The following is a 7,780-nucleotide window of genomic DNA, read 5'->3' as shown; positions in this document are numbered from 1 at the left end:
TAAAGTCAGCCCTATTAAATAAGGCTTAGCGCAACATGCCTTCCTGGGTGGCTTTCTACAGAGAACAGAGGCTGAAAGGAAGAGCACCCACACTTCTGCATGTGGATCAGTAACTCTGGGGGGGGAGATTCTGAGTCCTTGCATCTGGGGTACAACAAAAGTAGGGCTTGGTTATCAGGGGCTCTGTTATAAATACACTAGAGGCCCTGCGGTAGAAATGCAAGGCACTGCAAAGGCTGGGGTGGAGATTACACTCAGGGTATAAAGCTGCTTGTATTTGTCACTCTTGTTTCAGTTTCTTATTTTGTTTAGCTCTAGGCAAGTATCACATCACCCTATTGTCCGAAGGGTTAACTGCAGATTCATTTTGGGGTGAAACGTACTCAGTTGTTCAAATACTCTCCCCTTATGGCTATGTTCTGGTATAATCTTAGTGCCATCCCAGGCAAAGCAGTTGGAGTGAATCCAGCTGGTTTTTTGTTCTGTTTTGTTTTGTTTTTGTTTTTCCACAGCATCTTTCTTTGTAAGTGTGTCAGATTTTAAAAATGAGGCTCCATAAAGCACATCATCACGGAGTCCTGTTGTCTTCCCGTGGGGGGTTGGAGTTCCAGACGCTTGCCTTTTTGGATCTTGATGTGGCCCTGGGGACTGGTTAGAGTGACTAAAAACAATTTTGGCACCCGATCACCTTGTGGCTAAACTGAACTGAGGATCTTGTTTAGAAGAGGTTGGGGCCACTCACCTTAGGTGCTTAAGGAAAGATAAACCTTTGACCTCCCCAACCTTTAGACTTCGGAAACTCCTTGATGGTCACACACATTCACAACCATCTTGGCAGTCTGAAACCTTTCCCCCACATCCGTGGAAATTCCTAGAAGTGGAAAGGCAAACCCAGCCCCAGGGTGTTGGCAGGATCCAATGTGTTACTAAAAATGGGGCTCCATGGATGGAGACTTAAGAGCCTTAAGTGAAGAGAGAGAGACAGAGAGAGACAGAGAGACAGAGAGAAAGGAGAAGAAGATTTATGCAATTATCAGTGACTGCAGTGACTTCAATCGTTCTGAAATAGTTCATTAGCCAAGATTGAAATAGGGGCACAAGAACACTGCTGACCACCGAGGGAGAAGCCCATCTTTCTGAAACCCTACTCCTCCCTCCCATCTCAGCCAAGAGTGTCTCCTGGGGATAGCAAGCAAACTGTTGGAGGGGTTTGGAGTTACAAACTTCAGCACTGTCTCTCTATACCACAGCCCACCTTCGCAGAAATTCCAAGTTCCCTGTCTCCTAGCTAATTGGGTCCTTTCCCAAACACTAAATAACAGGGCGAGGAGAGAAGTCGGTTTCTCTTCCAAAATGCAGAGGCGGAAGGCTGGATGACTGTGTCCCCAGCCTGGGTTGTCTCCACCCCCTGGCTGATACCTATTGTGGGTCCTTGTGCAAAAGCTACGGGCTGGATTGAACCCGAGCAAGACAGCTTGTCTGTGACAGCCTGCCTTATTCATAGTCACATTTCTCTCGGCCAAAACTGTATTTCCCGGTACCTCTCTCGGGGTTGCAAACGAGGAGCAGAGCGGTTGGATCATTTGATTAGCTCTTTCCTAGAACAGGGAGCCTCCCAGCTCTGTTTACTTCCCAGGGAGAGCAGGACAAGGCCCAAGAATGGGGCGCCTTATGGGGCTGCTCCTAGAAGAGAAACAGCCCAGAGTCGGCCTGGATTTGCTAAATGTGTCCGCCTTTCCACACCAGGTAGAGACCTCCGACCCTTTCTCTTCGTGGCGTAATCTTCCCCGGGAACACTACTTCCGGGTGGTCTTTCTGCACCTCTTCTCAGGAAGACGAAACTTAGATCACCTGCTTGAGTTTCTCTTTCTGATTGTGGTTTTCAAGTGCATGACATCAACTTGACCATTGTAAGGACTTTAAAGCTACAGGCCAACAGCACCAGCTGCTTCCACATTGTTGCACAATGATTTCTAGAAGTTTTTTTTCTCATCTTGCAGAACTACAGCTCTACACACATAGAACAAAAACTGAGCATGACAGCCACACCCTCAGCCCTGGCCACTACTATTTGCCTTTCTATGGTTTGGACTACAAAATTCATACAGGACTAGACTGTGGCCCAATGATAGATTTCTGACCTCCCATGTGTGAGGCCCTGGGTTTGATCCCAAACACTGGGAAGAGGGAGAGTTTAGACTCATACAGTGTTTTCTCCCTGTAATCGTTTATTTCACTCAAAGTTCATCTGTGTTGCAACAAGAGATATGTCTTTTTAAAGCCGAATATTTCATTGTGTGTATACATTGTGTTTTATTCATTCATTCATCTTGATATGAGTCGTTTTCATCTCCAGATTATTGTGAATAATGCCACCATGACATAAATGTGCAAACTGGTCTGTCACACTGTTCTTAATATGGGGGGGGTGATATACCTAGAATGGAATTGCTGAACCACATAGTAATTCTATTTTTGATTTTTACAATTTCCCATAGTAACTGCACCTTTTTGTATAGACTGCAGATCTTTGAAATCATTTTGATGTCCCGTGCCCATTCCATACAAGCTCTTCATAGTCATACATTGTAGAATATAGCCTTTTCCCAAGATCAGTCTCACTGAGCAAATAGAATGTCTCATTTGGGTCCAAGGGAAAATGAAAAGCATGGGTGCCTTGGTCCTTGCATTAGTGAAAAACATGAGCACTAGACTGCCAATTCCATCCCTGCAGGCCTTTTTGTTGCCTCTAGTCCTTCCCAACACTACTTCCGGGTGGTCTTTCTGCACCTCTTCTCAGGAAGACGAAACTTAGATCACCTGCTTGAGTTTCTCTTTCTGATTGTGGTTTTCAAGTGCATGACATCAACTTGACCATTGTAAGGACTTTAAAGCTACAGGCCAGGAGAAGGCTTCACCGCACTGGTCAATGTTATTTCCCTGGGTTTGACCACAGGTTCATCTTTGAGCCTATGTTGAAGGTAGGTAGATAGCTCTTGGTCTATTTCTTGTGGGAACAGTGGCTCATTGAATGTGGCTTGGTTACTCCTGCTAGACAGTCGCAGTGGAGGAAGGATGGTTGTTTATTGGCTGCCCAGCCAGGCTGAGGATCTCACATGTCACCCAAGAGGAACTCATCTCTTCTGCTGGAGAAGAGGGGGCTAAGACTTGCAGAGCAATGATTAGGGGGGTAGCTTTTTTGGACTGGCTCTGGGCGACATGGCTTTCTAGCTTAAGAACTTCTACCTTAGAAGAAGTGTGTGTCTCTTCTACTCTCCTGACTCTAACACCTCTTTAGCTATCACACACACACACACACACACACACACACACACACACACACACACACACAGGCTTCAGCCTTGAATTGTGGTTCGCTTCTCAGTTGCTCTTGTTCTGTTCCTAGCTTCTGACTAGGAATTCAGACCCAAGAACAATAAAGCAAAGTTAAAAAATCCTTAAGATCGTGTAATAATCGAAGGCATCCTGAATGCTGTCACTCTATTCTATATTCACCTTCTTTATCAAGTTTTCAGGCTTTATGTGTCACTTGAGAAATTTCCAGAACAATTAGATAACCTCCAAAGGTTCCTCTACCAATCCCCATTGGGGCCCAAAAGCTGGATTAAAGAGTTATTTCTCTGCACTCACTGTGTCCTCTCCTCACTGTACTTCTTTTTGTTTGTTTTGGGTTTTGGTTTTTCAAGACAGAGTCTCTCTGTATAGCTCTGGATGTCCAGGAACTCACTCTGTAGACCAGGCTGGTCTTGAACTCACAGAGATCCAACTGCCTCTGCCTCCTGAGTGCTGTGATTAAAGGTGTGTGCCACCACTGTCTGGCAGCATCCCTCTCCATACTTGTAAAAAATACAAACACAACTAATAGAAGTGACAAATTGTCACTAACATTTCACTGTGATTTAGTTTGTCAGGGACTGTCCTTTGGGGGAGATGTGTAGAGGGATAGTGGAGGCCCCAAAGAAAGAAATATACTGAAAGAAGAGCTGGAGAAAATCAACAACTTCCATTTATTTCCTAGTTTTCCTAAAAACAGTTCTGTAAAAATTTCAGTTGAAAGTTCATGGATTGTTGTGTTTTATGAATTGCCTATCTTAGGAAAAATGGAGTTAAATTGTTCTTGTTATCCAGTCTTATATACTGATAGCAAGTTAGAGAATATAGTAAGGGAAGGGGCTACTCCTCCATGTTTATCTGCCTTCTGTCTTTAAATCTATGTATACCCTACGTGACTTCATAATGTCAGGACCATCTCCTCCTTTTCTAGGGTATGTGTGGCTTCAGTTAGGGAAGGAACAAAGCAATGTGTGGATTCCAAAGTAAGACCCTGAAAGGGAATTGTTTGGCCCATGAATTGCTATCTGAGCTCTAAAATCATCAAGTAATTCCTGGTGATCCTTTTGAATGAAAGAAATAGGAATCACTTTGAGTTAGCTGTAGGAAATTGTGTGTGGTATAGGTGGTATAAGGATAATGGCATGTCATTGAGCCCAAAGCAGGAAGACAGCCCAGCCTGAAGGACTATGCATTGGTAACAAATTCTGCCTCCAATCTCCACTGATGTCAGGACACCTTCTCTCTCTCTCTGAAGATAATCTAACTTTCTTTGACTTTTCTGGCCAAATTGCTGAATGTGGCTTCCTATGGCTCCTGAATCAATACAACATTTTCCCAAAACACTCAAGGATTCGCTAGCTATTAGTCTGAATTCTTTGGAAGAAACACCCAATTGACCTCACTTGGATGTGGGTCTACAACAACCTCACGACTTGTGGACAAAGAATCAACACCCTGTCCTATGAAGGTGATTGTCGGGGGGGAGGGGAGAGCATACCTTGATCATCAGAGATACTTTCCAAGAGAAAGGTGCATGATCTACATCCTGAGCAGTCAGTGTCTATTCTGGAAGAGAGCAAGCCGGAATTTTCTGGTTTTATGAGTTGTAACCTGAATGTCCCTGAGTCTTCTCAGTTTAGCACACAAATAGAAGCTAACAGCAGCTGAACTTGGACTGTTCATCTGTACCCATGAGTGGATGTAACACTACTTACCAAGAGCCCTAAACCCCCACTAAATGAGATGGCCTCTGACAAGTTTCATATATACACAATACATATGAAAAACTAGATTGTTTGGGGAGATTATAGAATTTTTAGGATGTGGAGCCTTACTGAAGGGAGTACAACCCTGGAGTGGGCTTTGAGAGTTTCTAGCCTAACTCACTTCCAGACCGCCCCCCCCTACTCTGCTTCCTGTGTGATGAAAGGTGACCAGTCAGCTTCCTGCTCCAGCCACCAGTTGTCATGCCTTCCTCAATATTATAGATTCACCATCAGGAATGTTAAAAACAAAAAAGCAAACAAAAACAAAAATCAAAACAAAATAACAAAAAACAAACAAACTCTACTTTATGCTGGGCAGCACTGGAGAGTGAGAGGCAGGTGGATCTCTGTCATTTCGAGGCTAGCCTGGTCTATGAATTGCAGGATAGCCAGGACTACAGAGAAACCTTATCTCAAAAAAACAAAACAAAACCAAAACACTACTTCTATAAGTTGCATCGTGGTCATGGTATTTTATCACAGCAATAGAGCAGTAACTACGACAGTGACTATGAATTTGCACCTTACAGTGGTTGTCTGAATATATCACTTATAATACCCTCTTTATTTTCAGAAGTCTTCTGGTGTGCATGATTGTTTCATGTTTTATCTGTCTCTGGTGCACAGGTTTTACAATATTGCCTAAGGCAAGGGGATACTTGTGAATCCTGTTAGGGAGGCTCCCATTCACAGCCTCTCACAGAACAGAAGGGAGTCCTGATTTTTAACCTATAAAACTAGATTAACCTAAGGGGGGGTTATTACTACAACCAAACTAAGAAAAGAGATGCCCCTTCCTCCCCCCACCCCGTTTGAATTTAGGCACTTGTACTGGCCTGCCCTTGGGGTTCTGATAGGATACCACTCAGCTGCAGCCACTAAAAGCATCACCTGTGCCTGTTCACTATGCTCCTGTTTAAAGGGGCCCTGCCCACCTCCCATTCTCTCTCTCTCTCTCTCTCTCTCTCTCTCTCTCTCTCTCTCTCTCTCTCTCTCTCTCTCTCTCTCCCTTCCTCTCATGTTCTCCCCCTCTCCTTCTCCCTCTCTTTCTCTCTACCCTTTTCTCCTCTCTCCTGTTGATCCTGTCCAGAATCTCCCTCCCTCCCTCCCTCCCTCCCTCTCCTCCCTCCCTCCCTCTCCCCCCCCCGGCTTTTTAAAACTTACAACACCCCTCCTTCTCTTTCTTCTCCTTTTTCTATTTCTTCCTGTGTTAACTTTATTCCTCAGGACTTTCTCAGCTGCCTTGGGTACATATATTGCGCTTCACAGATGAAGAGTTCAGAACTTGTTCATTAGGAAACTTGTGTTCATCACTAGACCAATCTCAGTGGTCAGGGCATCCCACCAGCATCCTACAATAAGAAGAGGGGTGTTGATACAGGCAGATACACTGACAGAAGCCTTACCCATAGGCAGCTCTCTGTTGCCTCCAAAGCTGAGACCTGAGCACAGAGGAAGCAAGCCAAAAGTAAATGCAAGTAGCCCAACATACTTCCCTCAAACTTTCTGACAGCTCCCATTGTCCTCACGCACGTGGGCTTGGTTGGTGGCTGTGAGTTTGGTTGGCTGTTCCCCAGACTCCTAGCAATGGACATAGGTTAGGCACAAGCCTAACCATATCATTCTAAATATTAGCAAAAAACAACCAGGTTTAGTGAAATAGGTACACTGCTAAGCACCCCTGTCCTGAGTAGGTTCTTCAAATTTGGCCAATTTCACAAATCTTCCAATTTGTAACTGAATTCACAGTAAAGAAATTCTCCCTGCTCTCACTGTCCTGCCTTCTTTCTGCTTTGACATACATATGTATGTATGTATGTATATGTATGTACTGTCTTCCCAGTTCACAAAAGGTTCCACTTTGCTTCAGTGTGACTCATTAACCCAGAGAATTTTTAAGTTGTTTATTAATTTGTGGCAGAGCTTTGAGTGTGCCTCAGTAAAGTTGGGAGAGTTCAGACCTGCCCAAGAATAGGTTGTATGCCTATGTAGGTCCATGGACGAAAGGAGTGATATATGTATTGGTTGATATTTGAGATCCTTTCAACTTTAGGTTCTAAGGTTGTACTGGCTAGTTTTATATCCACTTGATACACATATAGTCATCAGGGAACTTCAGTTGTTGAGGAATGCCTCCATACGATCTAGCTATATGTATACCTGCAGGAAATTTTCTTATAATTAGTGATGTTAGTGGGCCCATTGTGGGTGGCGTCATCCTGTGGATGGTGGTTCTGGGTGCCTTAAGAAATCAGGCTGAGCAAGCTGGTAGGCAGCACTCTTCCCATCCTCTACATCAGCTCTTGCCTCCAGGTTCCTTCCCGATTTGAGTTGCCTTCCATCCCCTCAGGGGACTGTGATTCAGGATATGTGACCCAAATAAACCCTTTCCTCCCCAAGTTGCTTTTGTTTGTGGTATTTTTTTCACAGCCACATTAATCCTAAGACAAAAAGATTTTTTGTTGTTGTTGTTGTTTCTCTGTAGCTTTAGAGCCTGTCCTGGAGCTCACTTTGTAGACCAGGCTGGCCTTGAACTCACAGACATCCACCTGCCTCTGCCTCCCGAGTACTAGGACTAAAGGTGTGCGCCACCACCACCCGGCTGACAAAAGGACTTTTTAGAAGTGATTTATGTGTTTTGTTTGTACATGTGTCTGTGT

Source organism: Mesocricetus auratus, unplaced genomic scaffold, assembly GCF_017639785.1.
Source record: "Mesocricetus auratus isolate SY011 unplaced genomic scaffold, BCM_Maur_2.0 Super-Scaffold_100020, whole genome shotgun sequence".
Taxonomy (NCBI): Eukaryota; Metazoa; Chordata; class Mammalia; order Rodentia; family Cricetidae; genus Mesocricetus; species Mesocricetus auratus.
The sequence above is the reverse complement of the archived record's forward strand: the minus strand, read 5'-3'. Positions refer to the sequence as shown.